This window comes from Podarcis gaigeae (genome assembly GCF_964106915.1).
Source record: "Podarcis gaigeae genome assembly, chromosome: 3".
Classification (NCBI taxonomy): domain Eukaryota; kingdom Metazoa; phylum Chordata; class Lepidosauria; order Squamata; family Lacertidae; genus Podarcis; species Podarcis gaigeae.
This window is the reverse complement of record NC_139680.1, coordinates 100,399,041-100,423,407: the sequence shown is the minus strand read 5'-3', so window position 1 is coordinate 100,423,407 and position 24,367 is coordinate 100,399,041. Positions and strand designations below refer to the sequence as shown.

Below are 24,367 nucleotides of genomic sequence, written 5' to 3'. Positions count from 1 at the left end.
TTTCCTTCGCTGGGTCCTTCTGCCCTCTGGGGTTTCCTCCTTCCTGGACTCCTCTGACGCTGAGCCCCCTGAGTCTTGTCCCTCCCTCTGGCGGGCTTTAGGACCTGGCTCCCTTCCTGGGCTCCCCGCTGTGCCGCGCTCCTGTACATTTGAACTTGGCGCGCACGCCCAGCCGGTGACTTTCCTTCTGACCGTTTCCCCGCTTCCTGATGTGGGCGTTGCCAAACCTGACTCCTCTCCTCCCTCTGGTGGTGAGGACACTGGTCCCGACTCCTGGGACTCCCCCTCCCCACTGCGCTCTGGTGGAGACGCTGGTCCTGATCTCCAACTGCTGCTCAGGGACTCCCCGCTGGCCCCTTCCTCCTGGGGCTTCCCCCCTGGAACCCCCCTTGCTCTGGCCACCGGCGCTCCCTTCTGTGAGTCCTCCGATTCGCTAGAGAGGCTTGTGGAATAACTCTGGCCACTGTCACTGCCTGCGCCCCCCTCGTACTCCTCCTCCTCACTCTCCATTTGCTCCCCCTCCTGTGTCTCTCCTTCTGAACCCCTGACACATGTGAAAAGAGATCTTGTACGTAATTAACAGCTACTCTTGGAGGATATATGGAGGCCTAGAAGTTGGTTATCCACCCTCCCTTAGGGAGCTCAACTCCTGCTGAGATTGCCCAAGTGTCTATCTTCATCAACACAATTAAAAAATTCTCCTGCACTAACAAGGGCCTGTCCCCAAGAGGAAGCTATTTAGCAGCCTGGTAATTTTAGCGACGACCTTGTGTTGATTACAAGTTGCTATATTAGTAAATCCTTTCTGAAAGGCAGCTGTTGTTTTGGCATTAACTCCTTGACTCCTAATCAGCTGTTTGTTTACTAAATCCTAAGGCAATTAAAAAAAGGATCCCTGTGTCAAGACTACGCTGGTCTGGTCGGTGAATGCTTCCACAACAGAGGTATATTCATGAGAAATCTTATAAGGGAGAAGGCGGTTAGACCCGATCCAGAAAGTTGTAAGTGGCAAGGGAATGGCAATCAATGTACAATTCCTTTGCTTATAAGCAGTAATTCTGTAGATAGGTCTGTGTTGGGACCCATATGGGTATTCTGTAGGATTCCCATATGCCCCCTTCAGTAGTGACGCAAGAAGATTTAAAATATGTGCAGAAAAACAATATAATGGACTCTATAAATAGTAGTATATCCAGTCCTGTTTTTCAAGAAAAACGGTTGCCAAAGCTCACCATGAACGCCTCCCTTGTGCTCTCAAAATGGCAACGGTGCACACCTGAGAGGTGCCTTAACTGAATTTTGGCAGGTTCCGGATGAAAAATAAAAAGCCCTGAGTATATCTTCAACATCTCTGCAAAGCTTTTTTGATGGCTTTTTAATGGTTGCCCCTCTTGATTTCCTGTTGTAAAATATATAAAGTGTGGTTAAAATTCACACACTGAAGCAAAGTTGCCAACCAATCCGAAACATACACTTCCCGGTGACGGCAACTTCCTCTCGCCCCCAGCTTTGAGGAAAGTTGCCTCAACTAAAGCAAGGGGCAAGGTCCTTTTTTCCTCTACCTATTTCCCTGAACCCCACCCCCCGCAAGCCGCACACATTAGGTGAATAGACAGCTAGGTACTGGTCTATGTCCTCAGATATGTCAGAAACCACCGGTTTCACCACTGGGTCTACAAATAAAGAGACAAGACTACAAAGGATAGGCTTTGCCCTTGAGCCTTCCAAATTACGTTCCTGCCAGGTGTTGCCCAAACTATGAGACCTTCTTCTCCACAGCTGTCATGGTTATATAGCCTTGGACCTGCTCTGTACTTCATCCCTCGGATACAAGTGGTTCTGCCCAGAGGCACTGACCACTTCCAAGAAGATTTGGGACCCAGAACGGCAAAACAGCAACCGTAATCTTAGAGTTCTAAACAGCAGAGCAGGTGCATAAATGTGCCTCCTTTTCTGGTCCACCTGAGGCCAAGGTCTCAGTGGGCCTAACTAGCCGGTAGGCCCTGTGGAAACTGGACACTGAACCAGAGCTCAAATGTCCTGATGTGGCAAAGGCATAAGGCCACAATGGCTCCTCTCTCCTGACCCCTTCCTTAATCACTGTGGATTCCATGACACTAGCTTAAATTCCCTCTTGTACAAAATGATTTAAGGTGCCCTTCTGTTCCGGTAGGCCACTCTAGCAGAAACAACATCCTCCTCGTCTTCTGCTCCACTGAAATATTTGCAATGTATGTTTACTTGGAAGTAGGTTGTGTGTAGGACCAAAATGTTAAGATCTATCTAGTGTCTCGGTTGCAAGTGACCATCCTTTGGAAGGCTTTGGCAGTATTTTGGCGAGGGGGAGTACTATGGTGTTCTTTCTTACGTTCCTATATTGGACACAAGCTGCATCCAGATTGCTTGGGAACTCCAGTTTGGCCGCTCCATTGCTGTCACTTTTTTAAAACCTCAGAGGCATCTTTAGCACACCACCATTTTTGCTCTTTCATGGCCACTCAAAAAGCAAAGCAACGGGGTGGGATTCAAACAGCAGAGTCTTCTAGGTGCAACGCTCAACATATTATCTTCTGGACCACCCTGGCAATAATGTTTATGATGCAAGTGTATGATTACATTAAATATATAACTCCGAATGTATACATCTCTTGTGAGAAATACAACTTTCCATAGCCTGATTTATGTCTATTTACAGTGGTTGCATCTGCACTTTTGCACTTCTCTCCAGCGTTGTTGATTGTGGGTTGTTTTTTTTTCAAACCCTGAGGATTGCCGCTAAGTCATTACTCAGCGTAGACCCACTGAAATGTAATGAGCAGGAATAACTTAAGGCCATTGATTTCATTGGGTCGATTCTGAGTATGACTTACCTAATGACAACCGTAAAAGACATATAGCTGTAGTTGGAGGCTAACTTAGGGGCCTTCCAGGCATCCTACTAATTGAGCAGAGGTTAGATTATATTTTTGCAAGCCACCCCAATCTCCGAGTGTTGCAAGATTCCAGAGGTTACAGGCACTTACTCAGAGTTTGGTTTCCTCAGAATGATGGACAATGGAGACTGTGGTGTCTTTGTGAGATATGGTTTGTTTACACACATATATAACCTGAGCCTATGATGGAGGGGCTCACAGCATTAAGGTCTTGTTTCTCCAATAGCCCCACAGCTTTTGATTCAAACAGAAATCAAGCATGTCTCTCCTTCACAGGCTTCTGCCTGCCTCCTGCTGCTCCTAGGTCACACACACAACACAGCGCTGGCTTTTGTTCTTCTAACTGATAGCCAGTTGAGGGAAGGGGGCCCACCCATTTGCCTTCTGGCATGGAGCCACTTCCTTTGTTACCTTAAGGACCCATGTTGCTGTTGTTTAGTTGTGTCCGACTCTTTGTGACCCCATGGACCAGAGCACACCAGACACTCCTGTCTTCCACTGACTCCCGCAGTTTGGTCAAACTCATGCTGGTAGCTTCGAGAACACTGTCCTACCATCTCGTCCTCTGCTGTCCCCTTCTCCTTGTGCCCTCCATCTTTCCCAACATGAGGGTCTTTCCCAGGGAGTCTTCTCTTCTCATGAGGTGGCCAAAGTATTGGAGCCTCAGCTTCACGATCTGTTCTTCCAGTGAGCACTCAGGGCTGATTTCCTCAAGAATGGAGAGGTTTGATCTTCTTGCAGTCCATGGGACTCTCAAGAGACTCCTCCAGCACCATAATTCAAAAGCATCAATTCTTCGGCGATCAGCCTTCTTAATGGTCCAGCTCTCACTTCCATACATCACTACTGGGAAAAACATGGCTTTAACTATATGGACCTTTGTCAGCAAGATGTCTCTGCTTTTTAAGATGCTGTCTAGGTTTGTCATTGCTTTCCTCCCAAGAAGCAGGCGTCTTTTAATTTTGTGACTGCAGTCACCATCTGCAGTTATCATGGAGCCCAAAAAATTTCTTCCCTTCTATTCTTCCCCTTCTATTCTAAGGACCCATACCTAGGCCATTATTTAGGCCTGGCTAGTCCAACAATTGAACCCTTGCTGGATCCAGGAATTAAGAGGGACCTAGGCCCACGCAAATTCACAACACTATCCAGTCTTTATTGAGCACTCATCCTGATTTGTTTGCAGGGTTATATGGCAAAGAATGAGGATTCGTCCTGTATTCATCCCTGATTTGTTTGTGGGGTGTTATGCGCCTTCTGGTTAGTCATTCAAGACAATCCCCATCGCTTTCCAAACTGGAAAAAAGTCCAATTCTTCTTTTTTAAAGTGGATTTCCTGCCCTAGGGGGACGGAGCCCTTTAATTTAGTTTACCTGTGCAAACCCAACGTTATTGCTTAAATCCCACAAAATAGTGATAAACAGGAGGCGTCCTCTGAGTCAGTCTTGAAGGATTACCTCACTTTACTCAAATAATGCACCACAAAAGGCCTCAGAATGGGAGTCCCCTTACATAGCATGGACATCTTCAGTATAGTGTAACGGAAAGCCTAACTCTAGCAGTGCCAGGTCCAGAACATTTTCTCAGGTTTAAAGGGTGTTTCCAGAGAGTGTTCCCAGCTTCTGTACTAGCCCTGCAGCACCCTGGCTAGTTCCAGAGCCTGCCCACATAACACACATGTCAGATGACTAATATATGCATGTGTCATATGATGCCTATGCAAGTCATCGGTCAGCTCACAGGGTTGCATCATGACTGTGCAAAAGGCCTTGGACTATTCCAGGGGATCAGTTTACAGTGCAATGAATGTTTGGTTGTTGTTAGTCATTTCTTCTTGCAGGAGAATTCAGACTTTTCCTTCAGGTAGCGCTTCAAACTGGATTTGGACCAGAGGGAAGTGGGTCCAGATTTCCTGCAGACATGGAAGGAAAAGACTTCCAGGAATGCTGGAGAGCTGCTGTCAGTCTGTGTAGAAGACAGTAAAGTTGAATCTATAAAATCCGCTCTTTCCAAAATCATATGAGAACCGAAACACTGCTTGTTCTTCCATCAAACTTGCACACGTCTGAATTTTGCAATGCAGTTCTCCAAAGAAGGAATGTTTACAAAGATGCATATATTAGGGGGAAATGTGCATTAAAAATCAGTGAAAAGAACAGACAAAATGTATTATATTATGAGAAATTGCTAGCAAAACTGTGTACGTTATTCAAACCTTTTTACTGTTTGATGTTTCACTGTGTTTTTTTATATTCTGTTTTTTTATATTCCGTTGGAAACCACCCAGGGGGCAGGGTATTATTATTATTATTAAAAATGTGCTTCTGAGGAGAAATTCACACTAACATTCTGAAGAATTTACATGGAGATAGTGTGGGGAGTTTGAATTATGGTGCTGGAGGAGACTCTTGAGAGTCCCATGGACTGCAAGAAGATCAAACTTATCCATTCTTAAGGAAATCAGCCCTGAGTGCTCACTGGAAAGACAGATCATGAAGCTGAGGCTCCAATACTTTGGCCACCTCATGAGAACAGAAGACTCCCTGGAAAAGACCCTGATGTTGAGAAAGGAGACGACAGAGGACGAGATGGTTGGATAGTGTCTTCGAAGCTACAAACATGAGTCTGACCAAACTGTGGGAGGCAGTGGAAGACAGGAGTGCCTGGTGTGCTCTGATCCATGGGGTCACGAAGAGTCGGACACGACTAAACGACTAAACAACAAAAGTGTGGGGAGACACTGTTTTTAAGCTTCTACGTGCCACATCTGACCCCCCATGTAGGTAAAAGGTAAATGACCCCTAGACAGTTCAGTCCAAGGCTACTATGGGGTTGTGGCGCTCATCTCGCTTTCAGGCTGAGGCAGCTGGCGTTTGTCCACAGACAGTTTTCTAGGTCATGTGGCCAGCATGACTAAACCGCTGCTGACGCAATGGGACACCGTCACGAATGCCAGAGCGCGCGGAAATGTTGTTTACCTTCCCGCCACAGCGGTACCTATTTATCTACTTGCACCGGCGTGCTTTCTAACTGCTAGGTTGGCAGGAGCTGGGACAGAGCAACGGGAGCTCACCCTGTTGCGCGGACTCGAACTGCCAACCTTCTGATTGGCAATCCCAAGAAGCTCAGTGGTTTAAACCACAGACCCACCCAATATCAATGTGTCTCATAGCCACAGACAGAACTTTTATGTCACCTACATCATTTCAATCCCAATACTTTTCAATGAACTGAATCTACACATTTAGCTTCAAGTCATTATCTGGCTATGCAGGCCAAATTTCTGTATGAACCAGATAGAGCTCCGAAGTCTACACACAGGATAACTCAGTTGGTTAAGAGTGTGGTGCTGATGATGCCAAGGTTGCAGGTTCGATCCCCAAATGGGACAGCTGCATATTCCTGTACTGCAGGGGGTAATCCTCAGGGGCCCTTCCAACTCTACAATTTTTTTATTCTAACCCTGTTTTCTTTGGTATTCTTTTTGGACTTCATAAGATTCCAGCAATGGACATCTAACGGTCTTCAAGTATGACATGAGATGATGGCAAATGTGACTCTACATCGATGAGCACCTCTTCGCTACAGTGTGGTGTAGTGGTTAAGAGCGGTGGACTCATAACCTGGTGAACCGGGTTCGCTTCCCTGCTCCTCCACCTGCAGCTGCTGGGTGACCTTGGGCTAGTCACACTTCTCTGAAGTCTCTCAGCCCCACTCACTTCACAGAGTGTTTGTTGTGGGGGAGGAAGGGAAAGGAGGTTGTTAGCCGCTTTGAGACTCCTTAAGAGGAGTGATAAAGCAGGATATCAAATCCAAACTACTACTACTACTACTATTCTTCTTCTTCTTCTTCTTCTTCTTCTTCTTCTTCTTCTTCTTCTTCTTCTTCGTTGAATCCAGGGTGACTTCCAGCGCACTGATTTAACAGTAGAGACGCAAACCTCTTATGAACAGTAGCATTTTTAAAGGGTGGGATTTAACCTTTCAAATACGTGTCTTCAATGTAACACAATGCGAATGAAGAAGAGTAATGATTTGATTTTGAAAGAAACCATATTGCAGGTAAAATATTTATTTCAAAGCGAGTCACTTCCTCCTCCTCCAGCTCTACCGCCTTTCTAATGAATGAATATGTACTTAGCATGAATGAATATGTATTTTGCTGTGCAAAACAGACTCAGAAACACAGTTCCTTCCCAAAGGTCTTGAAGAAAATTAACGAATAGGAGGAAGGCGGTCAGAGGTCAGGGGCTGAGGAGTCCTAGCCATGTCATAAAAGACCTCTTCAGCATCCAACATCTGAAACATACAAAGCCTCAAGACATAAGCTTTTTATTTTTTAATGGAAAAGCGAAATAGCAAAACACAACTACCCTCCTTCATTCATTGCGCTCAGCGCTAGACACTGCAACCTTTGATAAGCACCCGGGGGGTAATTATCTGCCATACAAAGGCTGTTGTTGTATATCTTTGGATTTTCCCTCCAAACACAATCTGAGAAGCAACGGGAGAAAGAGGGCTGCTGCAGAATTAGCCAGAGGTCTCCCTCTCACACAGACGGAACACTGTTGTGTTTTACGTGGCGCTGAGAAGCGTGGAAGTCATTTGACCTACCAAACAGCAAGAACTTTTGATTCATGGCCTAATTGTCACTGGAGTTTTTGTCATGCTATTTAGAGTCGATCGTTCCTCAGACTCTTCAAGAAATGGGGCTCGTGTTTTCCCCCTGTGTCTGCTTCTATGTCAGAAGCTCCACAGTCCACACAGCAATCAGGAAGCTGTTCACTTTCCTTCCTTTGTTGTTGTTGTTTAGTCGTGTCCGACTCTTCGTGACCCCCTGGACCAGAGCACGCCAGGCACTCCTGTCTTCCACTGCCTCCCGCAGTTTGGTCAGGCTCATGCTGATAGCTTCGAGAACACTGTCCAACTATCTCGTCCTCTTCTCCTTGTGTCCTCCATCTTTCCCAACATCAGGGTCTTTTCCAGGGAGTCTTCTCTTCTCATGAGGTGGCCAAAGTATTGGAGCCTCAGCTTCACGATCTGTCCTTCCAGTGAGCACTCAGGGCTGATTTCCTTAAGAACGGATAGGTTTGATCTTCTTGCAGTCCATGGGACTCTCAAGAGTCTCCTCCAGCACCAGAATTCAAAAGCATCAATACTTCGGCAATCAGCCATACCTTGCCTGTCCTGTATGTAAGAAAAGCTTACATTCATGGCTATAGGAACTGTGGCAGAGATCTATACCTTCTCCCCAAGCTCAGTCTCCCCATCAGCATTACAAATAGGATGGTCGCTTACCCAAAAAGGGAATGAAGAGGAGAGGACACAGATTTGCATGACGTTTACACATGCTACTTTATGTATGGAAGTCATAATGCAGGAAGCAGATAGGTAGCCGTGTTGGTCTGCCATAGTCAAAACAAAAAAATTCCTTCCAGTAGCACCTTAAAGACCAACTAAGTTAGTTCTTGGTATGAGCTTTCGTGTGCATGCACACTTCTTCAGATACACTGAAACAGAAGTTACCAGACCCTTCTATATAGTGAGAAGCTGGGGAGGGGTATTACTCAGAAGGGTGGTAGGAATGGGTGACCAGGAGAGACCTGGTCTGAACAAAGACATTGGATTCTTATCTCATTATACATGACAAAGCCATTTTTCACCTTCTCACCCCTTGCTTTTTCCTGTAAGACCTATTGCAGTCGTTAAGAGTCGTCAACAGGCTCATCACAGCTATCTGCCAATCACCCATTCCTACCACCCTTCTGAGTAATACCCCTTCCCACCTTCTCACTATATAGAAGGGTCTGGTAACTTCTGTTTCAGTGTATCTGAAGAAGTGTGCATGCACACGAAAGCTCATATCAAGAACTAACTTAGTTGGTCTTTAAGGTGCTACTGGAAGGAATTTTTTTATAATGCAGGAAGGATTGCTATAATATACAGTGGTACCTTGGTTCTCGAACTTAATCCATTCTGGGAGTCCATTCGACTTCCGACACCATTCAAAAACCAAGGTGTGGCTTCCAATTGGCTGAAGGAGCTTCCTGCACTCAATCGGAATCCGCGGTGAACGTTCGGCTTCCGAAAAATGTTCACAAACCGGAACGCTCACTTCCGGGTTTGTGGCATTCAGGAGCTGATTTGTTTGGGAGCCAAGCCATTCAACTAACAAGGTACCACTGTAATATAAACAGTGAAAGCTGGAGGGTTTGTCTCCTCTGGACCTAAGATTCCCTACATAAAATATAGAGATGGAAGAAACTCCAAAGATCATGCAGTCCAACTTCCTGCAATGCAGGAATCTCAGCTAAAGCGTCCATGACAGATGGCCATCCATAATTAATCTTGAAAGGCATGCTGATAATTAAAGAGCCACTTTTCATGTACTGCTGCTGCTCTTGACTCTCCCTGCCAGCTTAAAGCACTGTGGTGAGTCGGCAAGAGCACCCAGTTGAGCCCGGTGTGTAAAAATAGCTCTGCCACATATTGGCTTAATGGACCATCTTGTAAACTGAAGCATTCCGACTTCATACAGACTTGCCACTTCCAGCCCACAGGCGATCAAGCCTCCTTCCCCTGGAAAAGGATGGGTTTTCTTTAAAAATGCACTTGCCCTCTGCTGAAGCTATAGTCATATTTTCCACTAACGGTGATTAACTGCAGAGCTGTATGTGATGGCATCTGCTTTAAATAAAGCCGAGAGACAAGCTGATGTAATATTCTCTAAGGCTGATTTGTGTGTGTCTTCTGCTTTTTATTACACACACACACACAGAGAGAGAGAGAGAGAGAGAGAGAGAGAGAGAGAGTTCTATTAGTTCAAGCTGCCTTTTGAATTTCCTGGCTGAAATTCTTCCCTAAGCACCGGAAGAAGGCCTGTACTTTGTTTAGTACACCTTAGGCTCTTGTAATCCTGCTCTTGCTTACCTGGGAGTAAGCCCCACTGAATGCAGTGGGACTTACTTCTGAGTAAACGCGTGCGGGAGGATTGTGCCGCAAACAGATGCTTTGAACTAAGTGAGGGAGTCAGGGAAATAGAGATTCATTCATTCATTTAAGTCAGGGCCTGCCTTACTATGAAGCCATGTGAAGGATGGCCTTGGGGGCAGCAGATTCCAAGAGGAGACGCCACACCTTTTTCCTGTCTCCGATCCATTTCTCCATGTGTGTGCCATTAAAAACAAAAAGGAACTCCAGTCCGCAGCAAGGGGAGGGGTATCGTTTTGACTTTTCATTTCAGGTGCAAAATATGTTTTCAAGCCAGCATAGTTTAAAGTCTACAGTGGGTTGAAATCCTTTCACCTGACACTTTCTCCTCCTCCAGGAGGCTTCCAGTTAATTGAGATACTTTTGTTGTAGTTGTTGTTTAGTCGTTTAGTCATGTCCGACTCTTCGTGACCCCATGGACTAGAGCACGCCAGGCACTCCTGTCTTCCACTGCCTCCCGCAGTTTGGTCAAACTCATGCTGGTAGCTTCGAGAATACTGTCCAACCATCTCGTCCTCTGTCATCCCCTTCTCTTTGTGCCCTCCATCTTTCCCAGCATCAGGGTCTTTTCCAGGGAGTCTTCTCTTCTCATGAGGTGGCCAAAGTATTGGAGCCTCAGCTTCACGATCTGTCCTTCCAGTGAGCACTCAGGGCTGATTTCCTTAAGAATGGAAAGGTTTGATCTTCCTGCAGTCCATGGGACTCTCAAGAGTCTCCTCCAGCACCATAATTCAAAAGCATCAATACTTCAGCGATTAGCCTTCTTTATGGTCCAGCTCTCACTTCCATACATTGCTACTGGGGAAACCATAGCTTTAATTATACGGACCTTTGTTGGCAAGGTGATGTCTCTGCTTTTTAAGATGCTGTCTAGGTTTGAGATACTAGCAGAGATCATTAAACGAAGGTTGGCACATGCATTACTTCATATGAGGTCTGAGTGATGTCTTCTCTCTCAGAAACGTAGCTAGTAGTGTTTATGAAATGTGTTTAGGACAACCAGTGTTTCAGTCAACCACGGAGAGTCTGGTTCTGTAACCTCAACATCAGGAATCCTGCCCACTGCCTCTCCCTCTCTTATGATGCTGTTTTGAAGGGTTAGAGATGGAGAAGTGTTGTAGCTCAGCGGCAAAGCATCTCACCTCCAGATAGGACTCCTTGTCTGAAGCCCAGTCCACGTTGACAGTGCTGGTCTACATGGACCACAAGTCTTACTCAACAGAAGGCAGGTTCCTATATTCCTGTGAGGTCATTAGGAAACAGGTCCAGTGGAAGTGGGGAACTGCCAATATCATAGTCCTTTTATGCAAACCTGTGGTGCAACCACACCTGGATTACTGTGTACAGTTCAGACCGCCACATCTCCAGAAGGTGGTGCAGAGCTGGAGATGTTGCAGAAAAGAGCAACCACGATGATCAGGGGTTAGTGCAACTGCGGTGTGAGGAAAGGTATTGTGGAGGGCAGTAGGCTTCCCTCCCCCAAGGATCCTAAATGTATCTACTTACTTTTATGTACACATGCAGCTAGTTGACAAGAGGTTTAGAGTAAGGACATTTCTACTGAGAGTGACCACTCCTATCTCTGAGACCATTCCAGGCTGCCAGACTCAGACTGGCTATATGCATTATTTCATTTACTTCAAAGTGGGAGCCAGATTTCCTAGGGGCCCATCTGCTTATTCTGCTGGACTGTCCCCCAAGATCCTGCCCCAAAACACCAGTGTGCTTCTTCTAGAGTTGTCATGTTTCACCTTGCTAAGCCAAACCTGGTAGACGGCTGTTATCTAACGTCTTATAAGTACACTTAAAGCCTTGCAGATACAAAACATAACAAAAATTGCACATCACCGGGCAGGTCCTAAATATGTTAACTCCAAAGTAAGTTTTGGGTAGTGTTTGATTATGGTTTTAAAAGCAGCAACAGCAACACAGAAAAACACACAAACAGCTCCCAAACGTGGGAATGGAGCTATGGATTATTCCCAAACTCATCTATCCTCGGGAAACTAAACGATTCATTTGAAGAATGAAGCTCTAAATCTACCATACAGGCGCAGATAGCAGAGTCATGAGCTGGTATTCACAACACATAAGCTCTGGGCTTTCTGGTGGCTTTGCACGGCCTCTCACTTAAATGAGCCAGAGTAAACCAACAATGAATATATTAAATACATAAATAGAAGCCCAAGCAATACCAAGCTCTGGGCTAAAGCAGTTTAAAATAACAATAGCAATCTGCTTCGTTGTACGGCGTGGTCTGCCTGTGATGTCAGATACCTGTGGAAAGGGCCAAAGGAAACATTAAATGCATTTCCTTAAAAGAACAATATACATCCCATATGCTTCAGAGGTCTAGAACGTTTGTTTCCTTGAACAGATGATTTGATTTGATAGGGGTGGGGAAGATGTTATTCTCCAGGTGCTGGTGGACTACTGCTTCCATAACCGTTGACCGCTGGTCATGCTGTATGGGGCTCATGGGAATTGGAGTCCCAACAGCATCTGGTAGGCCACAGGTTCTCCAGCCCACGTCTGCAAAGGCTGAGATGACACAGGGAGGTGGTTCACACATGCGCAGGCATGCCTGCCTCTTGACAACTGCACACCAAGTGGCAGCTTCATGGGTAAACGAGTCATGGCAGATCAAGCTCAACCAAAAAGGTGGCTAGTCAAATCTGTGGTCACAGGTGATGAGCGGCAATGGAAAAGAGACCACCTTGCAGCCATTTGGTTTCCCATTATTGAATATACAAATGCACAGGAGCGTGACAGGGTGGTCCCAAGAAAATATAAATCGGTGTGGAGATCCTGGGTTCTATGGGGAAATCATTATTTTCCCCGGTATTTGCCAGTCAGAAATTTTGTAAAAATGTGACAGAAGGGGAAGACAACACCCTATAAGTTTCAAATAACGCTTTTGACAGCTTATTAGCTTCATATGAATGGTATGGTCATATATTGTTGCCCCTTGAATTGCAAGGTGGGATCTGAACCTTCTTTATCTTTGTGAGGCGGGAGTGGGGTATAGTTTATTTGCAGTGTTATCTTATGATTGTGTAATGGCTTTCTCTTTTGTAATATGTAAACACACACAGAAACGCTAATCAGATCAGTGAGTCTCCAAAGGTTGCTAGGAGATCCCCTCTTCGTCCCACAGAGCTACTGTTTCCCAGGAAAGAAGGCTTGATTGTTAAACCACTCTGAAAATTGTGGCTCTGTGAAGGGAAACTGGGGCTTCTGACATCTCTCAGCACCCTTAACAAACCGCAGCTCCCAGAACTCTTTGGGGGAAGCCATGACTTTTTCAAGCGGTATCAGAGTGTTTGGTGTGGCTTTTGTTTCAAAAACAGAACGGTCAAAAGGCAGCAAGGCTCTTCTCCTCTGCATACTTCTCTGGCACTACTCTGCTCTTTCAAGGACCATTGAATAATCATTTTTTCTTTTTTAAGTGACCTTGCTTCGCAAACACATCATTGCAGAGGGAGAAAGGCATGTGGAGAGGTTATTCTCCCAGAATGGAAATGTAGTGATATTCATTTGATGTCTTGGCCCCATTAGAGTCTTAGAAGTCATACTGTGGAAAAGCTGGAAACCTAAATATGTTGCAGATGATGGGTCTAGGCAACCATGATAGAGATAGCACCTGGTTTTTGTTGTTTTTCTGGAAAGCCTCGACTTCAAGGGAAGGGGCCATATCTCAATGGAAGAGCACATCATTTGCATGCAGACGGTCCCAGGCTCTATTCCTGACATCTCCATGTCCCTCAACCACTTAGAGTAGTAGACAATACTGGATTAGATTGGACAATAATCTGATGCTATATAGTACAGCCTCTCATGTATCAAATTCCTGTGAGGAGTGGGGCTATTGGTACGTTGGCTTTGAAACAGTACCCACCCAGAGCCACGGACCTGACAAAAGAAAAGAGCGTCTGTTGAAAGCCTGTTTTGGCAAAGTCTCTCTCTTTCTCCCTCTGCTCAGCTTATATGATCAGTTTCTGCCTATTTCTCGTGTCGCTCACCTGCCTACAGGGAAGATAAGCTTATTTATTTGGCATACAGAAGGTTGACAGAGCGCTCTTTCTGGGAGACAATGGCATCAACCCTGCTGTCGAAAAAGTGGCGGCGCTTAGGCCCACACCCAACGCTTCTCGCAACCCCATTGTTCCCATATCAGATCCTGTGACCATTGGGCCTTTTTAAAGACTAACATAGGCATGGCCGAAGGCTGCTGCATATGATGGATCAGCAATTGCTATTGAAATCACCACCGCCATGTGTGGGTGGAACTCTGCATCAATGGTTTCCGTAGCACAGATGGTGTTGCACAGCAGCCTAGGACAAATGAACTTAATTTGCAGCATGGCAAGCCATTTGAAGGTGCCTGGGTATCAAATTTCATGCAGACTAATTCTTCACAAGCCTTGTAAGCCATAAGCTCTGCAGGCTCTTTAAAATTCCTCACTAGCTTCATAAATTCCCGTGCAAGGAAGAATGCTGCATTTTCTGGGTAATTGTTCCATTATTTTCCCTGGAGTCCAAGGGCACTTCCAGACAAACTGTTTATTGAGCATTCATCCAGGGTTTTCTTTTGCAAGGAGGCTAGATGGTGTCAGCTATTTAATGAGTTCTGATTGGTTTGCAGGGAGGTTAGATGATGTTGCGTCATCAAAGCAAGTGCTTCCCTATCACTTTCCTTGCTGCAAAAATCTGATCTTTTGAGGAAGCGGGTTTGTTGTGCAAGTCAAGTGCAGCCTGAATTTGCCACTGTGCAACTGAATCCCACCAGAAAATAGTGGGAGTCTAGAAGCTCCCTCAGTTACTGACTAGTATTGGTCACTGAGGGGGCTTCCACACCGTTTATTTTTCAGGTTGTTGTTTGCTCTTGCAATTTTGTGGATTGCTCTCAATTATTAAGAAATGGGTTTTCTGCACAATCCTCTTTATTCTTGGTCTAGTGCACATCCACCACTGGTTTTAGAAGTGGTGTACAAACCACATCAGACACAATCCATATCCACCCTGTCGTTTCTTATGCAGTAATCCAGCCGTGAATTTTCCAATGCTTGACCACAGTTGTCCATGCAATGTTGACAACTGCAATGCAGCCTGTTTAACGACTTTAAGTGGGTTGTGCCTAAGTGCATGAGACAGGAAGGGGCTTCTGGATTCAGTAACACATGATTCTGCAACACAGAAGCTGTGGCTTTCTATAGCAGAGACTCCTCCTCTTGTCAATAGTCAATAAAGTTTATGGTATGCATATGGACATCCTGCATTCTGCAAACTATTAATTTAAGAATAACACATAGCTATGCTTGGGGTTGATCTGGAAGTTGCAGCTGGTGCAGAACATAGTGGCCAGGCTGTTTGTGGGAGCAAAAAACCTCCAGCACGTAACACCTTGGTTGCGGGATTTGGACTGGCTCCCAATTTGTTACTGGGCCAACCAAGTTCAAGGTGTTGGGACTAACATACTCTATACTAGGGTTGCCGTACATCCGAAAATTCCAGGACATGTCCTCTTTTGGGTATCCTACATGCCCATCTGGGGGGAATTTTACATTTTAAAGCAAATGTCCTGGATTTGAGATAGATAGATAGATAGATGATAGATAGATATAGATAGATAGATAGACAGGTTAGGCCCAGGTTACCTGAGAGATTGCATGGTGCCTTATATCCCCAGTAGGCCACTGCAGTCTGTGAGAGGGTTCCCCTGCAAGTTCCGAAGATCTCAGAAGCCCTCTAACTCAGAGCATACTTTTACTGTGGCCGCCCTTCTTCTGTGGAGTAGCATTCTTATGGCAGGCGCCCACTAGCTGCACTTTCTGGAAACAGCTGAAGACTTTTTTTGTTCCAACAGACCTTCCCAGCTGGCTAAATGGGTCTTTACTATGAGTGCCCGCTTATTAGGGTTTTGGTTTTGTCCTAAACGTATTTGTTAGTCCTTTGTTTTGAATTATTTCACCTGTACATTGCCTTGAGACTGTGGTGTGGGTGATGAATAAACCGGTTGTAAAAAAACAATGAGAAGAATGAAATATTATGTTTTGATGCATTTCCCCCCAAAACAGCTTGGATATGAATTGAGGGGAAAAGAACCGCCTACCTGCATTTTGAGTGGGTCCTGTGTACACAGCCTAAACCAAGTTGCAATGCTGTGATGGCCACTGGAGGAGTGATTTACTCTATGAATGCTACAGCCAGATCCACAGAACCTATGGCGGTCATGTGGTGCGGATGGTCTGCCTGTGTTGTTGTGCTGTTTCCAAGGTCTGTGGAAAATGCCATTTCTGTATCTTTATTCTTCATGTATGTTTCCTGATTTCCTACATGCAGGGATGCAGCTGTGGGCCTGTTAGTATTTCACTCCTCCGATGCTGCAGATGAGATTGGTGTAAATCACATGTCTGGGAAGAATGTGGGAACAGAAGACGGTCTTATCTCTTCCGCAGTATGTACTGTTGTACTGTACTTTTGCTTTTACTTGTCCCTGTTCTTCTCTTGGAGCTGGAGAGAGGGGACTCCATGGTTCCTTTGTCTGTGCATAGTGTGTAAATAAATACGTAGATTAGCTCTACAATGTCTCACGCTTCTTGTTGTGCTATGCTAGAAGATTAGTGTGCATATATCATTTGATATACGTCGCTGAAGTGCACTGGAGAAGAAGGGAAATGCCTTTTCCAGAACTGCGCATACCGGAGGACGCTTGGAGTTTGGGGGCTGCAGGGGCACCCCAGGGCATTTTCCAACAGGGCTTGCCCATGCCAGAGAGGCCACTGAACGCGCCAATAGCTAGCACACATGAGAACATAAGAAGACCCTGCTGGATCCAACCAATGGCCCGTCTAGTCCAGCATCCTGTTCTCACAATGGCCAATCATAGAATTGTAGAGCTGGAATGGACCCTGAGGATCATTTACTCCAACCCGCTGCAATGCAGGAATATACCTGTGGGAAGTGGGCAAGCAGGACCCGAACACAAGACCACTTTCCCCTCCTGTGCCTTCCAGCAGCTGGCACATAGAAGCATCACTTCCTCTGATTGTGACTGGTAGCCACTGATAACTTTATCCATCATGATTTTGTCCAATCCTCTTTTAAAGGCTAAAGTCGGTGGCTATCACCTCCTCCTGTGGCAGTGAGTTCCATAGTTTAACTGTGCATGAAGATCTTTTATTGGTCCCGAACCTTCCAATACACAAACTGTGAGCTTGCTGCCTTGCCCCTGTGCTCAGAAATCAGGTGCAACAGCACCGAGGGGAAAGGAATCCTTGCCAAATGCCCTGTTCTGCTTTACTGCCAGAGGAGAGGGAGAGAGCCACACGCACGTGGCTGCCAACCCAAACAAAGCGGGCAGGTCTAATTTTAGAGCTGCCAACCTTGACAGTGTTCCCGAACCATTGTGCTTGGATAAGGCAGTCGTTTTCTGTGCAATATTATGTGCCCTAGGACAAACTTGCACAAGAAAGCAAGGGGGGGGGGACCCAGAAAAAACTCACCCAGTGCATACAAGTTAAGGTCATCCGTTTTAACCTTTGCTCGAAAGGACATTGTCCTTGTCAGACCCTCCTTCTAAAAAAGAAAAATCAACGTGGTTTGGCTCTCCCAGAATCTAGGCTGTTGAGCTTTTTTTTTTTTTTTTAAGGAAAACCCGAAAGTTTTGCCTAAGATCCAGGACAAAGGGCATGTGCATACTCATACATTTAAAGCACATGAGTCTCCCCAGAGAATCATGGTTGCTCTATTTTACCTCTCACTGAGTTACAATTCCCAGCACTCTTGACAAACTATACTTCCCATGATTCTTTGGGGGGAAACTTATGTGTTTTAAATTTGTTTTAATTGCATGTTGTGTACAGCCTAAGCATTGATCTGCAGATGCCAAGTCCAGAAGATATGGATGATGTCTGTCTGTATTGGGAAACTGCAAACATCACATTTCTGAAGCATCCACACACACACACCCCCCTCAGTCCTAGCTCAGCTTTCCTGGTTCCATCTGTTGCTGAGTCTTCACCAGACATCTGACCACACCCTTTCAAGCCAATTTGTAAATGCTGAAATGAATTCACTGTGCACTTTCCTTCTAAGTACCCTCCTGGGCTCCCCGCTCTGTTGACCTGCGTCAAGAATCACACCAGCATATATGCACCCACACAAACAATACCTTACATTACTCATACAAGTGTGGAACAAGAAAGCCATGGTGAAAGTGCAACAGACAACACGTGGTATCAGAATGGGGTGGCTTCTAAAGAGACCAGTGGGATAACTGTTCCTTCTAGGGATTTTGAAACTGGAAATAATTGCAGAGAACTGGGACTAGACAGAAGGGCCTGTTGTTGTTTCTAAAGGATCATCTGAACCAGATGCACCCAGCCAATGCAAAATGCTGCAGCTGGTCTGTTGATGGCGGGAAGGCTATTCACCACACATTAACTCAGGTGCTTAAAACCAGGTCAGGTTCTGTGTTCTTGCATTAATTTTCAAGGCCCTTAGTAATTGGTGTCTGGGATACCTTCAACACAAGGATTTCCGGGTCTCTGTTTATGGCCCCAGTCTGGATGTATGGATGCTGGTTGGCTGTGACGGTGAGGAATGTAGTGTGGGTGAGAGCTCATGATGGGCGCAATCTCTTTTGGGGTAGAGCCAGGGTGGGAGGAGAACTATGGTGGACCCCCTGAATGTTGGCGGATGGCGGCTCCGATCCAAATTAATATATACAGGTGCATTGTCTGGAACACGGTGGTGCGGACATCCTCAATCATGATGACATGTTTGGTGGTGGTGGTGGTGGTGCTGCTGCTGCTGCTGCTGATACATGGATTTCATGGTGGCATGGATCTGGTATAACACATAGGAAGTAACATAGGAAGCAGCTTTACCAGAGTGAGGCCACTGTCCCATCTAGCTTTCAGGGAGGGGTTTCGGACGGAGAGCTTACTTAGAGAGTGGGCAGTACTCTAGGGCTGCATACAAACCAGGCAATTAAAGCACACCCCCCCCCCAAAAGCAGGGGAACTTTAGTAAGTTGAGGGTGCTGGAAACTGTAGCTCTGTGAGCAATAAACTACAGTTCCCAGGATTCTTGGGAGAGGTGTGCTTTAAAGGTGGGGTGGGTGCACAGCTCTAGGGTACTGCTGGCTAGCTGGCTAAGGAAGCCTTACGCATTATTCTCTCTCCTGTTTAGTTTTCAACTGTTAGATTAGTTAGGCTAGTTCATTTCATAGAATCATAGAATTATTGTACAGTTGGAATGGACCCTGAGGATCATTTACATGATCGAACCTGCAACCTTGGCATTATCAGCACCATGCTCTAACCAATTGAGCTATCTCGTTCTATATCATGTTGCACAAATTGATTTTACTTTTTTGTATTTCCTTACTGGCATTGTGCTAACTTCAGATTCTTTCGAATATGTGCTTTCCTGATTGTTACTGTTGTTCATTTCAATTGCCGTGAGCTGCAAAATGTTGTGGGAAAATGGCACATGAATAAACCAATGAATGATTGAATGGGACGTAAGATATTTGACTGGTGCAATAGACAAGTGTCATCAGGGAGGATGCTGTTTGGCTCTGGCTCACTGGGACAGCTGTGAATTCAGATCCTGGTGAATTTCAAAAAGAAGCAAGCAAACCTCTCCCGCTTTATGGTTATTGCTGTTGCCTTCTGATGCTATATAGATGCCACTCACAAAAGGGTACATATAGTAGTGTTAGCAATAAGATGAAGTAAAAGTTTACTCACCCATGCGAAACATCACACGTCTCTCAGTTGTTAAATCACTGGCATCTCCTTTGCACCTCCCTGTTGCTCTCAGGTAGAACAGAAGGGAACGGCAATTTGCTAAGAGGAACGAACTCCCCCATGTTGTAATTGGGTCCCTAGGGGCAGCCAAATTTCTTCCCAAATGTTTGATCTTAAGATGTAAAGAGAGGCTTTCAAACAGCCTCTTGCTCCCAGCAGAACTGGACCAACATCTGGAGGTCTCACTTTGCATTGGTGGGTGATGGTTGCTTGCCCCTGAAAATGAGAAAAAATGGTAGGCTCTTTTATCAACCTGCATGAAAGGCCTGATGGCCTCCTTTTCCATACACACAAAAAAACCTTCTTCTTTTTGATGACAATGCTTTTCAAAAAAAAGCTGGGATGGAGTGCAAGTGTTTAGATACTTTGGTTCTGTGTGTCAGTTTTATTGCAGTGTTTTAAGTAATGGAAACAGAAGCTTATATTAAAGGGAAGTGTGTGTGAAATCACATATCCTAGGGAAAACAACATGTAAAAATGCACTGTAATATCTGAAAGATCATCTCCTTCCCTGAAATCTTCCTGGGGGTTAAGATCAGCAAAGGTACCTAATCTTGGTAGTTCCATCTCTGTCAGAAGTTGGGTGGCGGCCCAGCAGAGGGCATTCTCTGTGGCAGCCCCTAAGTTGTGGAATTCCCTCTTAGCATAAATGTACAGGTTGGACAAAGTGACCCTCAAGGTCCATTCCAACTCTACAGTTTGATGATTCTATGACACAGCTCTTTACCCTGGTCTTTTGACACCTGACATGTGTCTTTTCAGGACCCACCCTATTCCTGTGACTGTACTGTGTTTTTTGGGAGGTATTGTCCACCTTTGGTCCCCACCCTGCACTCAACTTTCACCTGTGACTCAAAGGAGCTGTCAGCATGCAACAGCAGCCACACACCAGGAAACGGCTTTGACTGGCCGGCTAAACCAGGTGAGGGTAGCTGATGGGTCTCAAACCTTTGGTGAGTTAGGGACACACACACTGGATGCAGAGAAAGGCTCTGGCAGACTGAGTGGAAGAGACCTATAGTGGGTCCAATGGTCAAGAAGATGGTTTCTGCACATGGTGTTGAGGGAATTGAGAAGCAGATGGGGCTCGTCCACCTGGGAAGGTGACCCATCTAGGAGAAGGCAAACTCTGATCCTAAATCTCCACTGCCTTGCAAGATATCTTCAGGAGAAGAAAAGGCTAAGGAGTTAACCCTACACAAATCCAGAGTGGAGTCCCTAAGATGGTTGGATAGCATCTTGTACGCCTCCTTCTGCCGCTAATGCAATGGAGGTACACTCCATTGTCTCTCGAGATGGACGGATGCCAACAAGAATTCTGTTTTAACTGTTTTTTAATTTTTAGTTTCCTGTATCCTGCTCTGGGACGTGCTAAAAATAGTAATATTTTATTAAATAAATAAATGTATCCAAGGAGATGCCTTTCAAAAATATGTATAGGGGGAGAAGTGCTGGTGAATTTTTGTGAGGCCTGAAAAAAATTGCAAAGAGATACTGAATATGGCAACTTTTTCTTAAGAATTGGAAAATTGGAAACAGGGAGAATGTGAAATTGGCAGATTTGTCCATCTCTAAGTCTTATTCATGCCATTTTTTCTGCTGTCTTTTTAGCAGGGAGATAATCTCTGTTAGCACAAGAATTAGCTGGGGCAGCACAGCCTGGCACTCTCTCTCTCTCTCTCTCTCTCTCTCTCTGTGTGTGTGTGTGTGTGTGTATTTGTGCACAACTACAGGCTTTTATCATATTACAGTTTCCCTCCAGATCGTTTGGCCCCTCCAGTGGGTGTGGGTTGATTAAATTAATTGGGGTGTGTGCGAATATCCTCTGCAGTTTTATTTCCTGAGGCAGAAAAGAGCTTATCTTTAGTCTTCCATGAAACCAAAGAGGAAAGGGGAGGTAGCCAATGGAGGAGCTTGTTCACACTAATGCACCAAAAGACGTTGGCATTTGTTTTTCTCAATTAGAGGTGACTTGAAAGGGGAAATGGGGGGGGGGGTGTTTTCGGCAGAGAAGGAAGGAAAAAGAAAGACGGTTGCTTATGAAAAGGGAATAAAGCACACCCAAAATGCAGTCGGAGCAACAGGCTCTCTCTTCTTGCTACCCTGGTTCCACTATGTTATCGTTCTCATCTCATCAGTATCGGGTCTGCTGCCTGTTATTCATACAAATAAGGAAGGCAGCGTTTGGTGCTAAAGGCAAGGTTGAAAGGAGCAGGCACCAAAGGATGAAGTAATTCAGCAATGAGGCCAGAGAAATCCCAGTACAAAGACGATGTAACAGCAAAATCAGACAAGGTTAATTGGAGTCTAAGCCCAATCAGCAAAATGAAGCTTTTCCAAGTTTTGCTCACAATGAGGTAATGAGTCTGCCTTATAACCTGAGATCACAGAGAACGTGTTCATCACTCCCTGCACCATAGTCCCATAAACATTTGCTTTAAAGCGGAAATAAATTTTCTGAAATACTCTCCATAGATTTTGATGGATACAATTCAAATATTTCTTGAACATTCGTTACACAGTTGATATTTCCATTTGATAGTCGATAGTTGATATGTGGCAGGGTTCTGGAAGATGCCACACAACATTCTTTTAAGTGTTTACTTATATTTGAGCTGGCATTCAGTGGTATTTAATAGCGGACATGAAATGATGAGTAGTATTTTCTTTTATTTCTCAGATAACCTGCAGTGCCATTCAATAGTTGACTCGGAGAGCCAGTGTGGTGTAGTGGTTAAGAGCGGCAGTCACATAATCTGGGGAACCGGGTTCGTGTCTCCGCTCCTCCACATGCAGCTGCTGGGTGACCTTGGGCCAGTCACACTTCTCTGAAGTCTCTCAGCCCCACTCACCTCACAGAGTGTTTGTTGTGGGGAGGAAGGGAAAGGAGAATGTTAGCCGCTTTGAGACTCCTGAAGGGGAGTGAAAGGCGGGATATCAAATCCAAACTCTTCTTCTTCTTCTCTTCTACGTATACTTAAAAGCTGACATGCAATGGCATTTAACATTTACCTGTTACCGAACGAACTGATAGATGGCTTCAGTTCTGTTTGGATTTTTGAAAAGCAAAGCCTTCTTCCAGCATAAGATACCGAGGTCCCATCTTCACTATACTTTCAAAGCAGTATCAAACCAACATTCAAGGCTTCCCTCAAAGAATCCTGAGAATTGTAGTTTGTTTTTGTTTTTTAAATACATTTTTTTTATTTTTTTATTTTGTAATAATATTTATTAAGTTTTTGCTTACACAATAAAAAACATACATAATAACATAGTATTTTCCAATATCCACATTTCATTCTCATCTTTGGACTTCCTCACATCTCTTGTTCCTGCATCCTAAATTCATAAATTTTACTAGCAAATTATTAACTTGTTTCAATTCATATAATATATTTTACCAATATTTAAATCTCAGATTTTAGAATTTAAATCACTCTTTTGGAGACTTAGTTATAACAATTTATCCAAAATTTGTCTTTTCTTTCAATTACAATTAGATTTGTATTCCTTGTAACTAATTTGTTGGAGCCATTCTATTGCTAATCTTACATCTTTCTTAACATTCATACAATTTACAATATTTTTGTAGATAGTCCTTAAATTTCTTCCATTCCTCCTCCACCAGTTCTTCTTAATAATATTAACATACAAATTATAAAACGTAGCACACAAATTATTACAAATACATTTTTTTTACTTCTATCAGCACCTCCGATGATCTTCTGTCTTAACCTCTTTTTATGCATTACTTAATTTTATATTGTCTTTACCTCTCTTAACTTATCATCTCCCCTTTTCCATTTTTACAATATTTCCAACAATGCTCCTCACAGAACTTGCAAACCTACAAACGTCGTCTGATCATCACAAATACTTTTCTTATAGTTCGTAAATTTACTCCAGTCTTCGGTGAATTTCTGGTCCCGATGGTTTCGGATCCTTCCTGTTAATTTGTCTAATTCTGCATAGTCCATCAATTTCATCCTCCATTCTTTGATCGTTGGCAATTCTTCTTGCTTCCATTTCTGGGCTAATAGTATTCTAGCTGCTGTTACTGCATATAAGAAAAGCTTACATTCTTTTCTATTTATATCACTTCCCACCATTCCCAATAGAAATGCTTCTGGTTTCTTTGTAAATGTATATTTCAACATTTTTTTCAACTCATTATATATCATCTCCCAAAAACATTTCACCTTTTTACATTCCCACCACATATGATAGAATGTTCCCTCTTTTTCTTTACATTTCCAATATTTATTACTAGTTTTATACATTGTCACTAGCTTAACCGGAGTGATATACCATCTATACATCATTTTCATCACATTTTCTTTTAATGCATTACATGCAGTAAACTTTAAACCTTCTTCCCATAATTTCACCCAGTCACTCAGCTGTATATTATATCCAAAATCTTTAGCCCAGTGAATCATAACCAGGAATTGTAGTTTGTTAAGGGTGTTGACAGTAGTTAGGAGACCCCATATTCTCCTAACAGAGCTACAATTTCCCATCTGACTTACAACAATTCCCCATAAAGAGGGATTGATTGCTAGACCATTCACAAGGTTGATGTTCATGGATCAGAAGCATGTCCCGCCCCCCCAGCGTCTGGAACCC

The 24,367-nt window shown here is 44.5% G+C and overlaps 1 long non-coding RNA gene across 1 annotated transcript; it reads left to right on the top strand.

The window, feature by feature from the left end:
* The first annotated feature begins 873 nt into the window (after nt 1-873).
* LOC310841234 lies at nt 874-5,151 on the top strand. Its single transcript, XR_014562426.1, has 2 exons — nt 874-944; nt 4,774-5,151. It is a non-coding gene; the product is annotated as an uncharacterized lncRNA (long non-coding RNA).
* The last annotated feature ends 19,216 nt before the right edge of the window (nt 5,152-24,367 follow it).